The 19,312-nt window shown below is 40.1% G+C and overlaps 1 protein-coding gene across 5 annotated transcripts in view; it reads right to left on the bottom strand.

The window, feature by feature from the left end:
* Positions 1 to 19,312, bottom strand: part of KLHL29 (kelch like family member 29) — a 393,217-nt gene that overhangs the window by 313,114 nt on the left and 60,791 nt on the right. For all 5 annotated transcript variants that reach the window (XM_027749235.2, XM_027749234.2, XM_027749237.2 and 2 more), the window contains exon 2: positions 11,720 to 11,826. The gene's annotated coding sequence lies outside the window, so the exon portion shown is untranslated. The remainder of the gene's footprint in view (positions 1 to 11,719; positions 11,827 to 19,312) is intronic.

Below are 19,312 nucleotides of genomic sequence, written 5' to 3'. Positions count from 1 at the left end.
ATCAGCTTACAAAGACCTCAAAATAAACACTATCTTTTGAAATCCAAATTTTAATTTTGGATTAAAAATTTTACTGAGAAGGCATTTTAACCACAGCATCATGGTCAGATTGCCTAGATCCCTTATGAAAGTGCTCTCCATCAGCATCAACTGCAAAATTCATTGCTGTCACCTTGGGTCACCAGCATCCCAAACCAGTCCATAGTACAACATCCTGAGGAGAAACAGACCTCTGCAAAGCCCACCAGTTACCCCCTAGGCCTGATGGGACAGTCAAAAGTTGGTTAATGGTGAGGCCACCTAAAACTTGTCTCTCTCCCACTGTGTCCCAAATGTATCCAAGGATTTAGAGTAAAAATCAAGTGCCATCAAGTGATTTCACGAGCAGTGGCTCTTCTCGGCTGCATTTCCTCCTGGGCATCCAAGAAGCTAATTCAGACCAACCGCTCTTCACTCATTAATTTACCTTCTGTAAATCTGGACCTTGCTACTCCAGAGGTTGGGTAGTGGTGTGGAATAAGACCACTTCATCATTTTCTCCACACCTTTTACTCTAGCATTCCTGGTGCATCTGTCCGGATTTTCAGACTGTAAGACTGCTTTTCCCTTCTGTTCACTCAAACCGAACATTTTTTCCCAGATGCCTGTAGCAGAAGCAGAAATAACCATCTTCCAAGAGTTATAAAACAGTTGTATTAAATAATAGAGGTGAAAGCACTGTGTATGATTTCTGCAGAAGTCTTTTCAGTAGAACAGATAAATTTATTCACTGCATTATGGAACAGTTTGAGAAAACAAGATCATACAATGTACACTGCCTCTATTTAAATTGTTTCATTTCTATTCATGAGAGCTCTGATTAGATACACTGAAAATATCATCAGCAAGAAATAAATAATTCTGCCAAATTAATAGCTGTTGATTTCTTTTACCTGAAAACGTAAGTAGCATCTCATTCACACTAGACAAAACTGCTATAATTTGGATATATCGATCTTGTTGGTTCAAGTCTACATAGCACACTGAGACAGGTGTGCATCTACATTTTCTTAATATCAAACACCTTCTATAAAATTGAAAGTTCTTTCATAAGATGAGATGGGCTAGTATATGCTTTGCTTGGAGAGGCTTAGTAGACAACTAGGTTTTTTTTTTCCCCTGTAGCTGTTTTCCCCAAATAGCAGGTTGAGAGAAATAAATTGCTTTAAATGCAGAAAATTGTTTAGAAATGGTATTTTAGGGAATACAGGTAAATTTTCTGTATCACACAGAATTAAGCCAAGCTCAGCAAATGCTCTTTAATTAGAAACACGTTTAGAGAGGAGGCAGCTAGAAATAACCATCAGTAGCATCTTTACATGATGGGAACTACTAACCAACCCCAAACCAGGGGCTCCCCAGTACCTCCCTCCCCGTAAAGTATTTTGTGGAGAAGTGTGGAAAGGGGTGCAAATTTGTGCAAATGGAACAGAAGGTATTATTTAGCAGAAAGATCTGACTAATATTTTCTTTGAGAAAAAACAGCTAGAAACATAGAGTTAATATATTGGTTTAGACATCGCAGAATGATGAATGCAGAATGTCTGCTCAGCTTATGAACAACTGATAAAAAATGCTCTACATTTTGAAAAATTCATCCAAGAGTTGACAATGAATTCTTCTTCTAAAAATCAAATATAATTGCTGTAACATTTAAAAAAAAATCTAAATGCATGGCTGAGTACCTTAAGAGCAGCCTGTTTGCACAGCAGCCAAGTGATACACCTCTGAGAGCTACTGTTAGCTACTGCAGGGAAGATAAATCAAGAAAATGCTGAGTTGAGGTGCAATTTGACAGTTATTAGCAGAACAGGAGTAATTTGGTGAAGGAAAAAAATCTGACAAAAGATCAGTTCACAGCAACAGATTTTGGAAGCCTATTTGCACATAAATTGGAAAAAATAATTCTTGCATTAGAAACTGATGAAGATGAAACAATATACCCTAAATCCTAACATATTTGAAATTATTTTCTTTGATTCAAAGCTGATAATCCTGTAACAGGCAGTAACTAAACAAGGGCTTTACCAGACTTGCTCTGCATGTTGAAGAGACTGCACAGCCTCATCCTGATCTGGGGCCATTCAACTATTGGAATAACGGGATTTACTGCTATTCGCACCTTTGTTTTTGCCATTTGAAAGCATCCACAGTGTGCAGAACACTGGGCTGTGTTTTAAGCATTAGCGGCATAAATATCCCCTCGTGTACTGTATATTTCACCACTTCTGGCTTCCCGTAAATCAAGCATACAACCAATCATCTTTTTTATGTTGGACGCTAATGGCAACTCTATTATTCAAATTCAGGCTCCACGGAGTCGCCTCTCGCAGGGATGTAAAGCAGCTCAGGAGCAGGCTTATGACTGAGCAAGGGAAGATTCAAATCTGGTCATGATTTTCCCACTACAACCCCACCACCTCTTTTCAATTTATCTGCATCTTTCAATTTATCTCTTCTGTGCAAAAGGCTTTTTAAAAAAAAAAACAACTCCTATAAGCAGGAAAATAAATTAGAAAGTCTTTTCTGCTCTTCAAGGACCACCTCTTTGTGTCCCCATAAATGTTCAGCGTAAATGTTTTTGCTCACATACTCCTAAGCAGAGAAGCTGTTCTTTACTGCATTACAATTAGATGCATAGATTAAGAGATATCTTTCATGTCATTATATCAAACTCTTCTACAAACATACAAAGGGATTTTATAGACTGTTATCCTTTCTGCTTACCACTGAATTCTCACACTCAGCACAAGATGCAGTAAAAGGGAACGATACCTTCCCTGTGTTTACTGTGCCCACCAAGAATCATTAAAAAAACAAATAAAATAACTTAGACATAATTTCAGCAGCACAAACTGTTCTCCCATGGGGTTTCTCTTTTTTTTCTCCCCCTCCTCTCATCTTTCAGTTCATGAAGACAGAGAACATGAAAACTAAATGGATTTATGTGTAAATAATTCATGTTTTCAGGCACATCAAACTAATACCTAAGTTCATCCAAGGAGCTGGCCAGATTTAGCTGATTCCAGTGGTATTTTAAACAGCATTCTGGAGAGTTAGTCACAAAAGGTTCCGAGGAAATGCTGAACAGCTGTGTTGATAGAGTTGTTTTGAAACAACACGTGTTGAAACTCTACCTATCCTTACTGAACACAGCTGACAGGGAGACATTACCAGCTGTCCTGAACTGCCACTGCATTTTGGAGACTCATGCCTGCACAAGAGATGCTTTGTGAGCGGGGTGAGCCCTGGCACATCTTGGGAAGACGAAGAGAATTACAAAGGCTGAGCATCGTTTTCTTGCCAAATGGTAGGAAAACATGTGGCAACATAAAGCATCTTCAGGAGCACAAGTCCCACAGGGCAGACATCCGCACAAGCTGAGCTGAACCTACGAGCCAAGTTGCCTTAAACCAACGTCCCATGGGGACTGGGAAGCGAAGGGATGGTAGTAACTCTGCTCCTCTTTAAGCCATGAGGGAAAATAGAGAGTATTTTGTGTATTTTTAAGCATCCTAAGTACAAACATTGGATTTACTCTTGCAGGGAGTCTAACAATTAACCTTTACTACACTTGCACTTCCCGTCATGTTTCTTGTGCTAAATAAACTATACCAAACTTGGTCAGCTAAAGAGGATGAAAAGAAAATCTAGGGACTTGAGTTTTGTTTTGGTTTTGACTCTTTTAAAAGCCAGAATCTAAACCTTTCCATTCTCCTTGATTTAATAACACAAGTGGTCTCTCTCCTGCACATGGCTATCAGTGTGTCAGGAGTCTGCAAAAGGGGACCAGGGAAATAGGTCTTTCACACAACTGAGGTCTGTTCCTCTGATTTACAACAACTTCTCATTGTACAAATTGCATTAGAAAAAGCAGCAAAGAAATACAATCAAATTTCAGGATATAACAACCATTTTAGTATCACTGCTTTGCCTGCATAGGAAATGGTTGCTTAAAGTGAAGAAATCATTTTGCCTTGTGGAAACCTTGAGCAGGTTAGTAAACCACTACTGTACTAGAAATTAATTTCTGCAGTTAGGTTTGTATCTTCAAATTCACTGAAGTGGAGATTTATTGCAACAAAACCAGAGAAAACCACTGGAGGGATATGTTGGAAGTGGAGCAGGACAAAAGGAAAACAAACACAGAAAATACAATATTCTTGGCTTTGCAGTGCAACCCTCATTGATTTATTCCAAAAGGGTTTGTGTTTTCAGTCTAAATTAACATGGCTCATACTCATAACCTAAATCATACAGAGATAAGATCTGGTGAAGAGTTAAATTTTGCAGAATGATGCAAAACACTCATCCAAGTGTTTTGGATGAGTTTCATTAGAAATACATCAAAATACCTTTAAGAATTATGATCTTAATGACATGCTTACTCTTGAGGGGAAATTTTGAGCTCTTCGGTAGAAAGCAACCTCACTGCAAGCAGGACTTCAATGGCTCTGAGGTACTGTTTATACAGTGGGAGCCCTCTTTAAATCAAACATGTTTAAAAGTGTCCTTGTTCTAAAGTTGCCTGTACTGGGCATCCCATCACAAATTTAGCCTTTATGCTTTGCAGAGTAATAATTCTCACACACCCACATAAGATGTCTGTGAGCAACACAGACACTTCCATCTCACTAATCTTCCCACATTACATGGAAAAATGAAGTGCCTCATAGTCCTTGTGTGGGGAAGCCACTCTAAAACTAAATGTGCAACATTTTCTGTCTATTAGATATGCAAAAACATAGGTGTGATGGTGTAAAAACAAGTGTGATGAGAAAATGTGCATTAATTGATTCTGACAAAGAACCACCACAAAGCAGTCCATCATCATAACGAAACAGGCAGTAATGTCTATCGAATTATAGTTCTGACCTTTGGTGATGTGGAAAACAGTATTTATTTCCTTCGTTCAAAAAGCAAAAAAACTTGCTGGAATCTCTTGCTTGAAAGTTCAAAATTGAAACTGTTCTCCCTCTAGCCTAGCTGACAACATTAGTTGTGGAGAAGCTCGCTTCCAAAGGAAGTGGAATGTAAAAACAAAGTTGCTGTGACCTTAACAATAATCCTGTTTGCATATTACAATACATTTTCCTACTATAACAAGGCAAAGTCCCTTGTGTTCCGGTCAGAAAAAGTCATCTTCCAGTAAAAGCATACTGTGATCAATAACATTTTCTTAATATATTATATTATCTCTCGCTGAAACACTTTTTCACTTGGCATTTCAGGCTGCCGACTAGGGGAAATTCATGACAAAACTAAGATAGTAAATGAGATACTGCAAATTAATTCCATCCAAGAGCAATCTTTTTGTTTGTGAACAATTTGACAAGCCCATGTTGTCTGACTTCAGCAGAAGCTTTCTCAGCTTCAAATATACATGAAACAGAAGAATCTGCTCCACTACCATACCCATCTTCACTTTACCCTGCATAATTTTGTGTTGAAGTACATTATATTTTCAACAACCATCTCTGAGACCAGAATTGGTGGGGCATACTTTAAATATTAGTTTAGAAAATAGACTGAGAAGTCTGCCATATCAATTGTGAAATTCTGTTTGCAAGTTACAGCCCAGAGCATGGCAGAGTGCAGCAATTCTGTGCTTCTGAAGACGTTTTGCCACCAACTCGACTGCAACCTGATGCTGACAAGGCCCAAGCGATGAAAGCGACAGCCAAAGGATCTCAGTTTGGTACATGCAAAGTTCAAGGAGAGCTTTGTCACAATGGGCATTACGGTGCAGTACTTCTCTATCTGCATGTCTGAGCTCACTTTTGCTATGATGAGCAGTAGCTTTATTCCCCCCTTGGAGTTCATGTCCTTCTGCAGGCTGAGAGGGTGACCCGATGGCACACAGCCTCCCGTGTGAAAGTCCACCATCATTTTAGTAACAGCAGTTCTGGATTTACTGCGAGCAACTGGTCTTCTGTACGGTCCAGAAAGGCATGTTCCTGCAAAAAGCCTTGGGTGCATGCAGGATATTGTCAGTAGGATTACTTACATGCACCTGATCTCGGCACGATTAGGTGAAGAATCACTGCTGTATTAATATTTCAGCATAAGGATTAAGGGGCAGGCAGCTGTTGAATATTCATGCTATAGCAGTGCTCTCTGTATGAATTCTCTAGCAGGAACATGTAAAGGCTTCACCATTACCCCAAAGAGTTTACCATCCAAAACCCCAATTAAAGAGATACTTTAGTATGTACCCTGTTTTAAGCTCACAGGGCAGGCTCATTGACTAATTGTATTCTTACAGTGAAGGATGTGCTCAAATTTTTTACTGTATCAAGACTCATGTTGAAAACAACATAAAAGGAGTGGGAGAAAACGGATGAAAATTTAATTTACATCTGCAAATCCCAACACCTCATGAGATCAGAAACATGTAAAGGGCCAAACAACTCATCTACCCAAGAAGTCATTCATAAAAGATAAACATCCTTTTTAAATGTGGAGGAAATTCATGCAGGGAAGATGCACAGTACTCAACTATGAAATAAATCCAAAAAGCATCAGATACATTTGTGAGAAAGAGGAGGCAAACATAAAATTGGTCCCACTGCTAAGCAGAAGCACAGATGACATTATAAGCAAACTGAATGGGAAGGATAAAAGGACAAAATAATCAAGGATTTGAAGGACAGGACAAAGTTTGTGGGGGTTCTTGGTTGTGGATTTTTTTTTAAACAAAATAAATTAGGCAGCAAATCTTCATGTAAATGAGCACTTATAAAACAGCCTTTCTAGGTGAATCATTTCTTTTACGATTAATAAAATCTGCAATCTGAGTAACAATGTTCTGATGACTTTTTGCCATTTGCAATTATCGCTCATCCCAGAACTAAAAAACTCATTATTATTAAAGCTGACAAAAAGAATACTTAACTACTTGTATGAAAGGACTTAATTTTTAAAAGAATCTCAAATTTCTAAGCTTTGTTTCTACTTCGAAATCTTGAATGTGAAAAATGAGGCCATCCTAGCAACCCTTGTGCATGTCACCTTCGATTTCCAACAAGTAATTTGGATAAAAGCATCTAATTTGTACAGTAACACAACGCATTACAGAATAACACTTTGATTTAAAAGCAGCCTACAAAGACTATGGAGTTAACATAAAACCCGTGCACCTACAAACATACAGTTTATACCATAAAAATACATATTTTAACCTTTGTTATAGCAGTTTTCTCCCAAGTTACTAAAAGCATTTAACAATTTGTGTAGGACTCATAGCACTCTCGTGAATAAAAGTATATAATTTCTATTTTAATGGCATGGAAGCTGAGGCACAACTATTACTATGACAGCTGTGGTAGAGATAGGAACAGGAACCATACCTAGTTCCAAGCTCAGTGACTCAATTCAGCTCTGTTTGACATGTATTATCTACAGGCAGAAAGGAACACAGGTATTTTGGTTTTGGCACCTACTGAGATATTAGTGTGAGTGTTGTCTGTGCCTCACTCATCCCGGCTCCCTGACATAACAGCACAGTAAAATTAGAGCCCTGCCTAAGAAAAACCCCAAACCCCAACCAAGGTGCTGTTAAATGGAGTTAAACATAAAAAATACTGCCTGACGCAAAAGTGCCTGGCAAACATTGATCTTTATAAACACAGATCTCCAGCCTGTCATGATTGGCATGGTTAAAGATCTGGAGTGGATGGTAAGCCAGAATCTTCCTGGGGCATGCAGTAAGAGAAGCAGCAGGCATAAGACACATCAAGGGAAAATCTGGTAAGATTTAAGGAAGAAAAATTCAGAGTGGGTGCTCAACCAACAGAAGGCTGCCTGGGGAGGGTGCAGAGCCCTCGACCTCAGGGGTACTAAAAGACTTCCTTCAACAAGGACACAGCCCTGAACAACCTGCCCTGCCTCTGCAGTTGGCCTCTGCAGATGACCCCTCTTAGGTCTTTCCCAAAGTAAATTGTTCTTTGAATATCATACCAAAGACAAGTCAGGTGTTATTTGGTTTCTTTGCTGCATCCCAAAACTTATCACAAATTCACACAGGAAGTGTGACCTTGATTTCTGTGACTAATTTTTCCTACTTCATTCATCTTGCTCCTTCTCCTGAAAAGGGTGAAATGAAACAAATCCAAATCTTTGCTTTCACCTATACGAAAAGTACAAAAAATGAAAAGCAAAATGCAATCATTCTGTTCAAGTTCCTAAATGCACACTGTCATGTGAGGTCTTGCTTTGAGTTTACACACCTTCCTGACCCTCTCTCCTCATAAGAAATACTCCAAAAACCAATCAGTCTGCTGTGCAGGAAGACCCACGGTTATTAAAATAACTTCATCACCGAAACAGCTCTCAACTTCTTCATTTCAAATTCCTCCCTACCACCCGCACTTTCATAAGAGGTGCTGCATATGGTGAAAACTAATTCAGTCTGAACCAGAAAAAACTGGGGTTAAGTACCTCTTCAGCTGGAATACAAAAATTGCAACCACACGTGATTGTCAGGATATACAGGGCTACAGTCAACATGCAGAAATACTTTTTATATCCTTCAGAAAAACTAAGTGAGTTAAAAGGCCTTTTAAGGGGAACAGCTGAGTTAGGAATATCCAAAAATGGGTAAGACACAAGTGTGTAAATCCTACATGCAGCACATTCCCAGAAGGAGACAAAATCCATCCAGAAACTCAAGTCCTTTTCAAACAACTTCTCATACATAACAGAAGCCTTCAGGAGGAAGACTGGACACAACTGGCTTCTCATTTCCAAATTACTATTTTTTTAATTCTTTTGTTATAACCAGATCACAGCCACCATGGCAGAAGCACCCAGGGGCACAGACAGCCTAACAGAACCACAGCATCACAGAATGCGCTGAGCTGGAAGGGACCTACAAGGATCATCAAGTCCAACTCTTAGCCCTGCACAGGACCATCTCCAAGAGTCATGTATAAACACACTGGGACTCTCCTTTCACGGATGTGAACTAGAGGAAAATCAGCCACTTGAACAGTGGCTGATATTTGGGTGCCCGAGTCACTCTGCAGTAATTGGATATTCAGCCTAAGCCTACCCGAGGCATTTCATGCTGATGTGACTAGGCGATGTGGCAACTTATCACAAGCTAGATTTGCTAGACAATCCCCACCACAGAAAGTGAATTAAACTGTCACTCATCACTGTATGAATTGCACCAGTGTAGCTATTTTTCATGAGTTGGACAACACTTCTTTGAATTAAAAACAAAACATTTTGTCACAAGTTAAAGTCTTCATCCTCCTTTCTGTACATTTTCTTTTCCTTTTCACTTCTCTTACTTACTTTGTGCTCAACTGTTTTTTTCCCTAATTTAGTATGTTTAACACTCTCTGCACCACTTACTTGCCTCCTCAATGCCTTCTTTTGTTCCCCTCCTTGGTAGATATTAACAGGGAATTTGCACATGAGCTCCAGCCACCCTGGCTGAACTAGTAATTATGATCTCAGCACTGAACTACTGATGCCCTCTTGGTCCTTCCCCTAAGGCACCAGTCAGCTAAGCTTGCAAGAGCACAGGAGTATGTCTCCTTTCCCCAAGGAACATCTGACCAGCGTGTAAAGCAAAGGCTGAGATTGTATTTCTGAGTGTCTGTTCTCTGGCATATCTCCCAATATACGTGGTCTATTAAAATATAGGAAAAGCAGATACATTACTCATCATGAGGGCCCTGAAAAAAGAATAAAAATGTGGAGAACGTTTGATTTAACTACAATTACAGTTGTTGGCATCTGCAATTTGCAGCATCACACACACATGCAGGGCGAAATATAAAAAAGGAATATAAAATACAAGCCTTGTTTCAGATTCAATTTCCAGCAACAATTTCATGTATGTATTATTATAATATACACTACTTATGGCTGTGTACAGGCAGCACAGAAAAAAAGGATTAAATACACTCTCCCATGCACACTTGAACACACCCAAGCATACACACAATTTCCCGTTCTATTGTGAATACACTAATGACAGGAATTGAGAAAGGTTTTTAAATTATCAAAGCTACATGGAAAGCTTTAAGCTAGTTGCTCATGGAAATAAACCCACTTCCAAGAGTGTTTCACTATTTGCAAAGTGTAGCTCATACACATTTATGGCAAGAGGTTGCCAGGAACATTACGATGAAGATGCACTGGGGATACTGAGGTGTTCAATAAGGAATCCTGTGAAGAGTAAATACTGGAAGTAAGGAATGCATGTCACTGTATGAGAAAGATTAGAAAGACTGAAAATATGCAAAATAAAACAATACAGGACTTGCTGGTCTCAGCAGACAGCAGGGACAATTTGAGCTGGCAACATGCCCTTGAAACAAAGGCCAAGTGAGTCCATCCTGGGCTGCGTTAGCAAGAGCACAACCAGCAGGTCCAGAGAAACAATACTTCCCCTTCAAGCAGGACGTGTGAGCCCGCCAGAACAAGGTAGCTTTGACAGACTAGAACAAGTCCAGTAGAGGATATTAGTGGCTACATCACGGGTCTCCCACAGATCTCACTGTTTCCCAATTCCCCAAAGGGAAAGTGCAAAAGAAGACAAAGTGAGCTTACTCTTGAAAGGGCAGAGGTATGACAAGAAAAAAGAAGCTGCAAGAATGAAAATTCAGATTATAAATGAAGAAAATACCCCTCATGAGGTGGTGAAACATGGCAACGGGGATCTTAATATATAAGTTTTGGAGTCTGCACCCTCAGAGATATTCAAAACCCAACTGGATGAGGCCCTGGGCAACCCGCTTCAAGGGACCTTGCTCTGAGTAGGAGGTTGGACTAGACAACTGCACAGGTCTTTTCCAGCCTGAATTATCCCCAAAATTTAAGTATCTGGATGGGAAAAGCCAGAAAGTCGGTCAAAGGAGGTCAGGAGGACAAGAAACAGCATAAAGGAAAAGGATTAGCTCCATGACAAAAAACCAGACAGGAATGCAAAAAAAAAAAAAGCTAGAAAAGGGGCTAAGCAAGAAAAATAGGAGGTTGAAAAAGAAGGTGAAAACTAAGGATTAAGACTGGGAAAGGGGTAAAGAAAAGAAAAATCAAATCTCTGTTCACTAAATAGCATTTTTCTCCTGTAGGTGGGAGGTAAAAAATTCCACAAGAGTCATTCAACAATGAAGTCCAGTATTTAAGTTTCTACTCTAATGTGCAGAGTAGAATTGGATAAAAGAAGGAATCAGTTCTTCCTTTCCCCTCACCATGCCCCCAAGAAACCAAGTAACCTTTAATCTCCCTTTTCCAAATATTTAAACTCGATCTTGCAAACTTCACAGATATTTTGACTATGTACACTATGAAGAATGTTTCATTTGTAATATAAAAATACTTGCACATTTACCAGCTTAAACGTCAAAGTTCACTAGACCCAAACAAGCCTCTTAAAGCTTGTTATAATTTTATAAGAAGCCCCATGAATCTAGCCCTATATACACAAAAAACTTTGCTCCCTCTTGGAGCTACACCACCAAATTCAAATACTCCTGATCAGGTTTACAGTGTTAGCATTTATCACACAACAATATTTTTCTATTGTAACACAGATGCTCAGCTGCACGTGCTACAATAGGGACTTGCTGCTGTCACTGAAAGGGAAAGCACAGCCCAAATTGCGTTTGTGTAAGAAAACAAGACACCACAAAAGAAAAACACAAAGAGATGTCTGCACACTTACCCTGCGATATCCACAATCTGTATCAAAATCAGCCTCAGGTGTAACAGTCAGTAAACAGGACAGCAAACCCTTGCATTTAGCAGAAGATTTCTGGGAAGCCAGATTACCTAGAAAGAGTTGAAAAGAGTGATTTTAATACACGAAGATGGAATCACCCATGCTTAATGAGAATAGGCTTCACGATGAGTCACAGCACCAGCAAAAAAGCAACTGTACAATGGGAGACCACCATGATTGGCATGAAGAATTTAAACTCCAGAAGGTGCTAGAAATTTGTTACGAAGCACGGAGAGTTCGAGGCTGGTAGACACCAAGGGTTTAGCAAAGAACATCTAGTACCCAAGATAACATGGTGTTAACCCTCTAATAAAGGATGTGGAGGAGACCAGAAAGAGCACGATATTTCACTTAATTAGTTGCTATCAAAGAGAGGAAGAGTTCAAGTACTTGCAAAAACAAGGCAATCTAAGACTATTTAAAAGTGTAATAGCATTCTAGAGTCTTTGGTAACACAGGGTTTGCCCATGAAATCAAAATAATCCCTGGAGATAAATTTAAAGGAATATATCTCATTTTAATGCCCAGAGTAAAATGACTATTCATTAAAGCAAAGCAGTTTTATCCCTACATTCTCCATCTCAGATGCAATACATATTGAAGTAATCTTTATGACAGGAAGTGGCATGTAATCCTGCAAGAATGAACTGCTGTCGTTATCTGCAAATCAATACAATTTTTTTTAAGTGGATATAACAGTACCTATTGATTTCATGTTCTTAGCACCGGAGTTTCAGTTTCTACCAAGAAGATTCTTACAATGACAAGATTGCAGCATACGTGTAATTGAGTTGATACAAACTAATCTGAAGTTTACAGTGCACTTCTCTCTGGAATGCAATCAGAGCTTCCCTACCATTGCCTCGGCTTACACTTTTTTTTAATTTTATATAAACTTGATGTTTTGTGTAATTATAATGATTTCAAAGTGGTAGAGAAGCTGTAGAAAGTTTACCATGCCAAACATCCCCTTGGAAGGTATCTCCCTATCCTGCTAGCATGTTATTTCAGAATATTTGAGTGACTTTTGCTATGTTTAAATAGCCTGATCAAATAATTTCCCTTGTGAAAGCCTAAAACTGGCTCAGTGCTGAACAGCTACAGCTCAAAGAGGTGTGGTGGGGGTGAGGATGGTAAAGAAGCAGCACACAGTAAATTGCTTATCCAAGGTCACTTTGTGGATCCATCAGGCAACAAGCTCCATCAAGAGCTTAATGAAACTGCTAAATTTCTACTGTGTTTCTGCAAATGAAGCATACAGCAACTTTGGCTTGAGCAGCTGACCAATGGCTCACGCTACAATGAATAGCCTGTAACTGGCTGAAAGGCACAACACACCATTACACCGAGGAAGAAAGAAAATAAAGATCAGAAGATCAGACCACTAAAAAAATAGTTTAAAGGGATGGTATTAGGGCCAGGTGAATGACATCCCAAATCAGATTAGAAAAGCAAAAGCCCTGATAGAATTAAATCTGTCCAGGAACATCGAAGGCAACCACAAATGCTTCTATAGGTACATTTGTGACAACAAGGAAGACTAAGGAAAGTCTTGGCCCTTTCCATGAGGAAATAGGAGACCTAGTTACCCAGGATATGGAGAATGTTGAGGCATTCAATGACTTTTTTACCTCAGTCTTCAGCAACAGGTACTCCTCCTAAGCCTGTTTTCTTTACAGGTCTAGACTCATTTTCAAATGAGGATTTTCAAATAGCTGATCTACTTATTTATCTATTTAACACTTCTTGAACACATTGTTGAGACATTTTAACTGAGTATTTCTGACTTTCACAAGACAACTAAAGAATATAGCATGGACTGCCTAAAAATGCTCAAACAAAAATAGAATCTATTTTTTTGTTTTGCTTCTTGTTTTTTTGAAAAGAGCACTGTTTTTATGCAGCAGTTCATGGAAGGGAAAGAAAAAACTCAAGGGAGTAATTTCTGTTTTGCATAGTGACTCATCATATCATAGTTACCCCACCATCTCCCAAGGCAACACAAGACCAGAGCTGCTCTGGAAGATCTCCTTAGGGAAATATCCACTTTTCAAAGCCATCTCAGGACTCTTGTTCCAGGACTTCATAGAACAGAAAAAAAGTCTTTGACAGTAATAAAAAATAAAATGGGTTTCACTAGGGAAGAAGCCTGAGAAGCCAATGACAGTTTTACATGAAGGAAACCTTTTTCTTTCCCACCACAATAAGGAAAGACATGAAGAATATTTACAAAGTGCATTGCATGCTCTAGACGGCAGTTGATGTGGAAAGGCAAAACAGAACTCACAGCTGGATATGGGACATCTGAAGAAAGAAGAATCAGAAGGAAAAAAAGAGCAAAAAAAGCAACAATCTGTCCATGAAAACGGCACATAAAGACAGGGCCAAAGTTCAAAATCTGTTTCCTTAGTCCTGGACACACAGTTCAAAAGGAGTATAAAAATTATTACATGGGGAAATACAAAGACAGAATTAATGGTCTTTAACATGCTGCAATTTACATTATTTACTAGCATCTGGGTGAGGTTTGCTTTTCTTCCTTTAGAAAATCTCAGCTATTTTGTAGGAAAGTATTTTAACTGTACCAAAACATTACTGCAGTTGCCATTGAGGGGGAGCAAGGACAGCAACAACTGCCAGGCAGTTCTGAACCACTGGAATAAAATACTGAAATTGGAAAAGGCAGAAAGGAGCTTTCAACAGCAAACCCAAAGCCCTCATTCCCTGTATCAAGTTGAAGGTACGTTACAGAAGCCAATGGCAACATTCTCTCTCCCTTGTGAGCCTAACTACCACAATATGGACAGGTCAAATATCATGTCCTGTGCCTAAATTAAGTGATTTGAAGCAACCTGATGGAAACCAGACATCTATTTTAGATACCACATCATTGTAGTAGCAAGTTTCATGAAGGAGAGAGCTCATTCTTCAGGGTAAAAATAGCTGCAGGCCATGATGTAAGAAGCTGGTGTCAGCTCACCTAACTCATCAACACATGAATGTTCATGAAGGGATGGAATAACGAGAAGTGTCTTTGCCTCAAAAGACCTGGTCAGTGAGAAGCAGGTCTAGATCTTTTGGAGAGAATAGCTATATCAACTGGACTCCCCTGAACTCCAACAGCTCTGGGTTGGGCAAAAAAGCATTCAGCTCCACCAGCAAAAAATGAGATATGGTGACAGCACAAGCAGCTAACAGAAAGCTCAGCTTTAAGCAGTAAATTAGAAAAGAGGTTTCCAAAAGGCAAGAGAGGATGAGGGAGACAAGTAAGGTTAAGGAGCAGGCAGCAATATCTGGCAACTCAGTACTGCAATGAGGGACTATTGCAGAGCTCCCCTAAAGTAGAGATCACCCAACAGCCTACAGCAGAGGAGCACAACGCGGACCTCAGTGAGGATGCAATGCATCATTCAGTGCCCTCCCACATCTCATTGGTAGTTGAAAAAAGTATTTGGAAAAGAAGAAGGATAAAGCCAAGGAAGTGCAGACAGTTATTGTAGGCTAATTAATCAGAAAAAGTTTAACACAAAAATATTCTGTGAAACCCTGTCTGTGCAGACAAGCTATAAATCAACTCTGAAGCATAAAGTGCTTTAAAAATACCCTTTACAAGTTGTGCTGCCCTGCAAACAACCTCCCTCATGTCCAGTACCACAGCTTGGGGCCGGGGCTGAAGAATGGGAACAAAATGCTGGACAGAGGCATGACAGGAGCACACTCTCTTTGTAAATAAACAAGGCAAAGAAAAGCAAACCAGAGGGGAAAAAAATACTCCAATATAAGGTACAGACACTTATTAGGCAGGCTAAGTAGAAGTTTCATATGTAGCAGAAGGGTGCTTATAAGCAACCTATCTGCCAAATCACAATCAGTCACGGCAAACACAAGCACAAGCCAAGCTCAGCACACCTGGGAAGTCATACGGGCAAGGGAGTCATACAGACTGACACCCCCAAAGCTGCGAGTGCCGGGCAGGTTAGGGACAGCTGTGTGCTGTCCCAGTTATCTTCAGCTTGTTTAGACTTGGGCTATTCCAACTGTACAAAGTAAAGCTCTAAAATGCCTGGTGTGACCTGTTGTCCTAATATTGCCAGAAACTGAGCAAGTGGTCTGAGAAGGGAGTAATTACAGATCCCATGCGAAGCCATGCAGGCTCTGAAGCTGGGCAAAGCTGCAGCCAAGAGCTGCAGGCTGGGATAGAAAAAATAAAATGTGGGGCTGGAACTGAAGGATGAATCCATTTTCACAGTCCCACCTGACTTTATGGGAAGGAGTGACTGCTCTACACCATGATGTCTGCAGAACACTACTGTTATGTTTACCCTAATATATTATTTATTACAGAATTTACAGATCTCTCTTTTCCCCAACTGACAACCAGCCAACTACTAATTTGCAAGCTAAAACGCTGTAAGGTCTGCAGATCCCAGAGCATTTGCAAACCATAAGGATTCTGAAATGCTTTGGGAAAGCCTGGCAATGCTGCTGGTCCTCACTGAGGTCCAAAGAATTTAAGCCACAGCCACCAAAACTAAGGAACTACCTGAGAAATATGACCAGAGAAGGATATCAGCACATACATAAAGTTCAAAATATTAATACAGAACTTTTTAACAGCAACAAATGAGAGCATCACTGTACTGTCTATCAGTTCTGGGTTTGAAACGATAATTGCTGGATACCTAAGAATACTTGGTATATTTTAGTGTTTCTCACAATTACACTCATCTCTCTGAGAGAAGGCTGGGAACTATGAACATTTCTTCATTGAAGATTTAGATAGACTGCAACCCTGGGGTTACTCTGTGTAATATTTACATCCCTCAAACTCAAATGCTGACCCCTTCAAGGGGTTAAGCTGTAGAAAGGGAACCGGAGAATAATATTAGTTCAGCACCCCCCTGTTCCATTACATTTACAAATTAACTCCTCCTATGACATCACATAACTTTGGAGAAAACATTTGTGGTTAAGAACTGGCTGTTCAGTTTGTATTTCTGCCTGGATAATCACTTCTTTAAAAGGAAGTATACATCAATAATATTCATGGGGAGCTTTATAAGAACTTGGCAAACAGTTCTGACAAAACAAAAACCTCAAACAGAAGGATTACTCATAAAATGCTACATCAACAACTCCTCTGACAGACAGCTGGATTATGCCGCTCTTTAAAAGGGAAAAACAAAGATGTCACTTCGAAGTTTAAATGGAAACAGTGAAATATGCCATTAAAAATACCAAATCATAAACAAAGCTATTTTTGCAAACTCAAACGCAATGAGCAATTATGACAAAGTTTGCCAAGATAATTTACAGACAGTCATTTTTATTTAAAAAATTCTTTCAAAACACTAAAAGATGTACAGAAATTACAGGTTAGTAATGAGTTTATAGACCTAGAAGATCAGATATACAGCATTAATAGTCTGTCAAGTCTAATTTTTTTCTTTGAATGGCCTTTACTTGATGCTGTAAATGAAGTTAAAGCATACACATCTACCCAACTGAACAAATCTTCAGAAAGAAATGCAGATAGAAAATTTAGGAGCCCATCCTCAGAGCATGTAATTCATTATCCCCCCCAACCATGTTAACCCATTGCACTATCCAGATGACATTAATTTCTGTGGTATTCTGTAGTAAGACTCAAAACCAGATCACTACGATGATGCAAATTGGAATTTTTAACTCGTTCCAAGTTTAGTTTTTAATTCCCATTAAAAGCTCAAGGAAAGTTGTCAAAATGTCTGGGGTTCAAAACAGATGTGTAAAATACTCACAGGCAAAAAGAAATCACTGAAAAGACTGTTTATTCAAAAATTGCAGAATTCTAATGGATCATAAATGTTCAGTTAAAAATTCTTCACCCGAACAGTGAGGTTTCTTTTAAGACAAAGACATACAGCCTAATAAAAGGGGTAGATTTCCTAAAAGTAGAGTCAACTTCACAATTCACAAAAGTCCACTGGATTTGCTGGAGATTGAAGGAAGGTCACAGAACCACAGAATGGTTTGAGTAGAAGGGACCTTAAAGATCATTTCATTCCAACCACCTGCCATGGGCAGGGACACTTTCCACTAGACCAGGCTGCTCAAAGCCCCATACAACCTGGCCTTGAACATTTCCAAGGATGTGGCATCCACAGCTTCTCTGGGCAACCTGTGCCAGGGCCTCACCACTCAGTAAAGAATTTCTTCCTAATACCTAATCCAAATCTACTCTCTTTCAGTTTAAAGCCATTCCCCCTTGTCCTATTACTGCATGCCCTTGCAAAAAGTCCTTCTCCACCTTTCATAATGCAGCCTTCCATTACCTAAAGGAGGCCTTATAAGGTCTCCCAGGAACCTTCTTTTTTCCAGACTGAACAACCCCAACTCTCTCATTCTGTCTTCGTAGGAGAGGTGCTCCAGCCCTCTGATCATCTTCATGGCCCTAAGAAGAAGATCCTTAGTGGCCTTCTGGGCTGCAAGTGCACATTGTCAGGTCATGTCCAGCCTCTTAACCACAAGCACCCCGAAATCCTTCTCCTCAGGGCTGCTCTCAATCCTTTCTCCACCCAGCTTGGTGGTATTCGTGCTTGGGATTTCCCCAACCCAGGTGCAGGACCTTGTACTTGGCCTTGTTGAGCTTCATGAGCTTCCCATAGTCCCATCTCTCAAGCCCGTCAGGGTCCCCCTGTACGGCATCACTTCCCTCTAGCGTGTCAACTGTACACACAGCTCAGTGTCATTGGCAAGACTCCTGAGGCCGCACTCAATCCCACCCTCCATGTTGTCAACAAAAATGTTAAAAAGGGTTGGTCCCAAAACCACCCCCTGAGGAATGCCACTCATCACTGCTCTCCACTTGGACATTGAATTGACCCATTAACGACAACTCTTGCAGTGTGACCATCCAGTCAATTTTTTTACCCACTGAGTGTTCCAGCCATCAATCCATGCTCCTTAGTTTAAAGACAAAAATGTCATCTTGCACAGCATCAAATGCTTTGCACGTGTCCAAGTAGATTACATCAGTTGCACTTCCCTTATCCACCAATGCTCCCCATCACAGAAGGCCACCAGATCCTCAACACATTCTTGGAACCTCCTAGATTGCTTACACCATGCTGCATTGCCCCTCCAATAGATCTCGGGGTAGTTGAAGTCCCGCATGACGATCAGGGCTTGTGAACATGAGGCTGCTCTTATCTATCTATAGAGGGCCTCATCCACTCAGTCTTCTTGGTGGGGCAGCCTGCAGCAGGTCCCCACTATAAAAATCACCTGCCCCTAACCTCCCTTTAATCCTGTCCCATAAACTCTCAGTCAGCCTCTCATCAATCCCCAGGCAGGGCTCCATGCACTCCAGATGACCACTCACACCTCTTCCTCATCTCCATTTCCTGTCCTTCCTAAGGATCCTGCATCCTTCCATTCCAACACTCCAGTCACAGGAACCATCCCACCATGTCTACATGACGGCAGCTAAGATCACAGCCCTGCAGGCATGTGCGTGTCTCTTACTCCTCTTGTTTATTCCCTATGCCACGTGGA

This window comes from Pipra filicauda, unplaced genomic scaffold (assembly GCF_003945595.2).
Source record: "Pipra filicauda isolate LSUMZ 115617 unplaced genomic scaffold, ASM394559v2 scaffold209_size2725305_pilon, whole genome shotgun sequence".
Classification (NCBI taxonomy): Eukaryota; Metazoa; Chordata; class Aves; order Passeriformes; family Pipridae; genus Pipra; species Pipra filicauda.
Note: the sequence above shows the minus strand (reverse complement) of the source record. Positions and strands in the feature narration are given on the sequence as shown.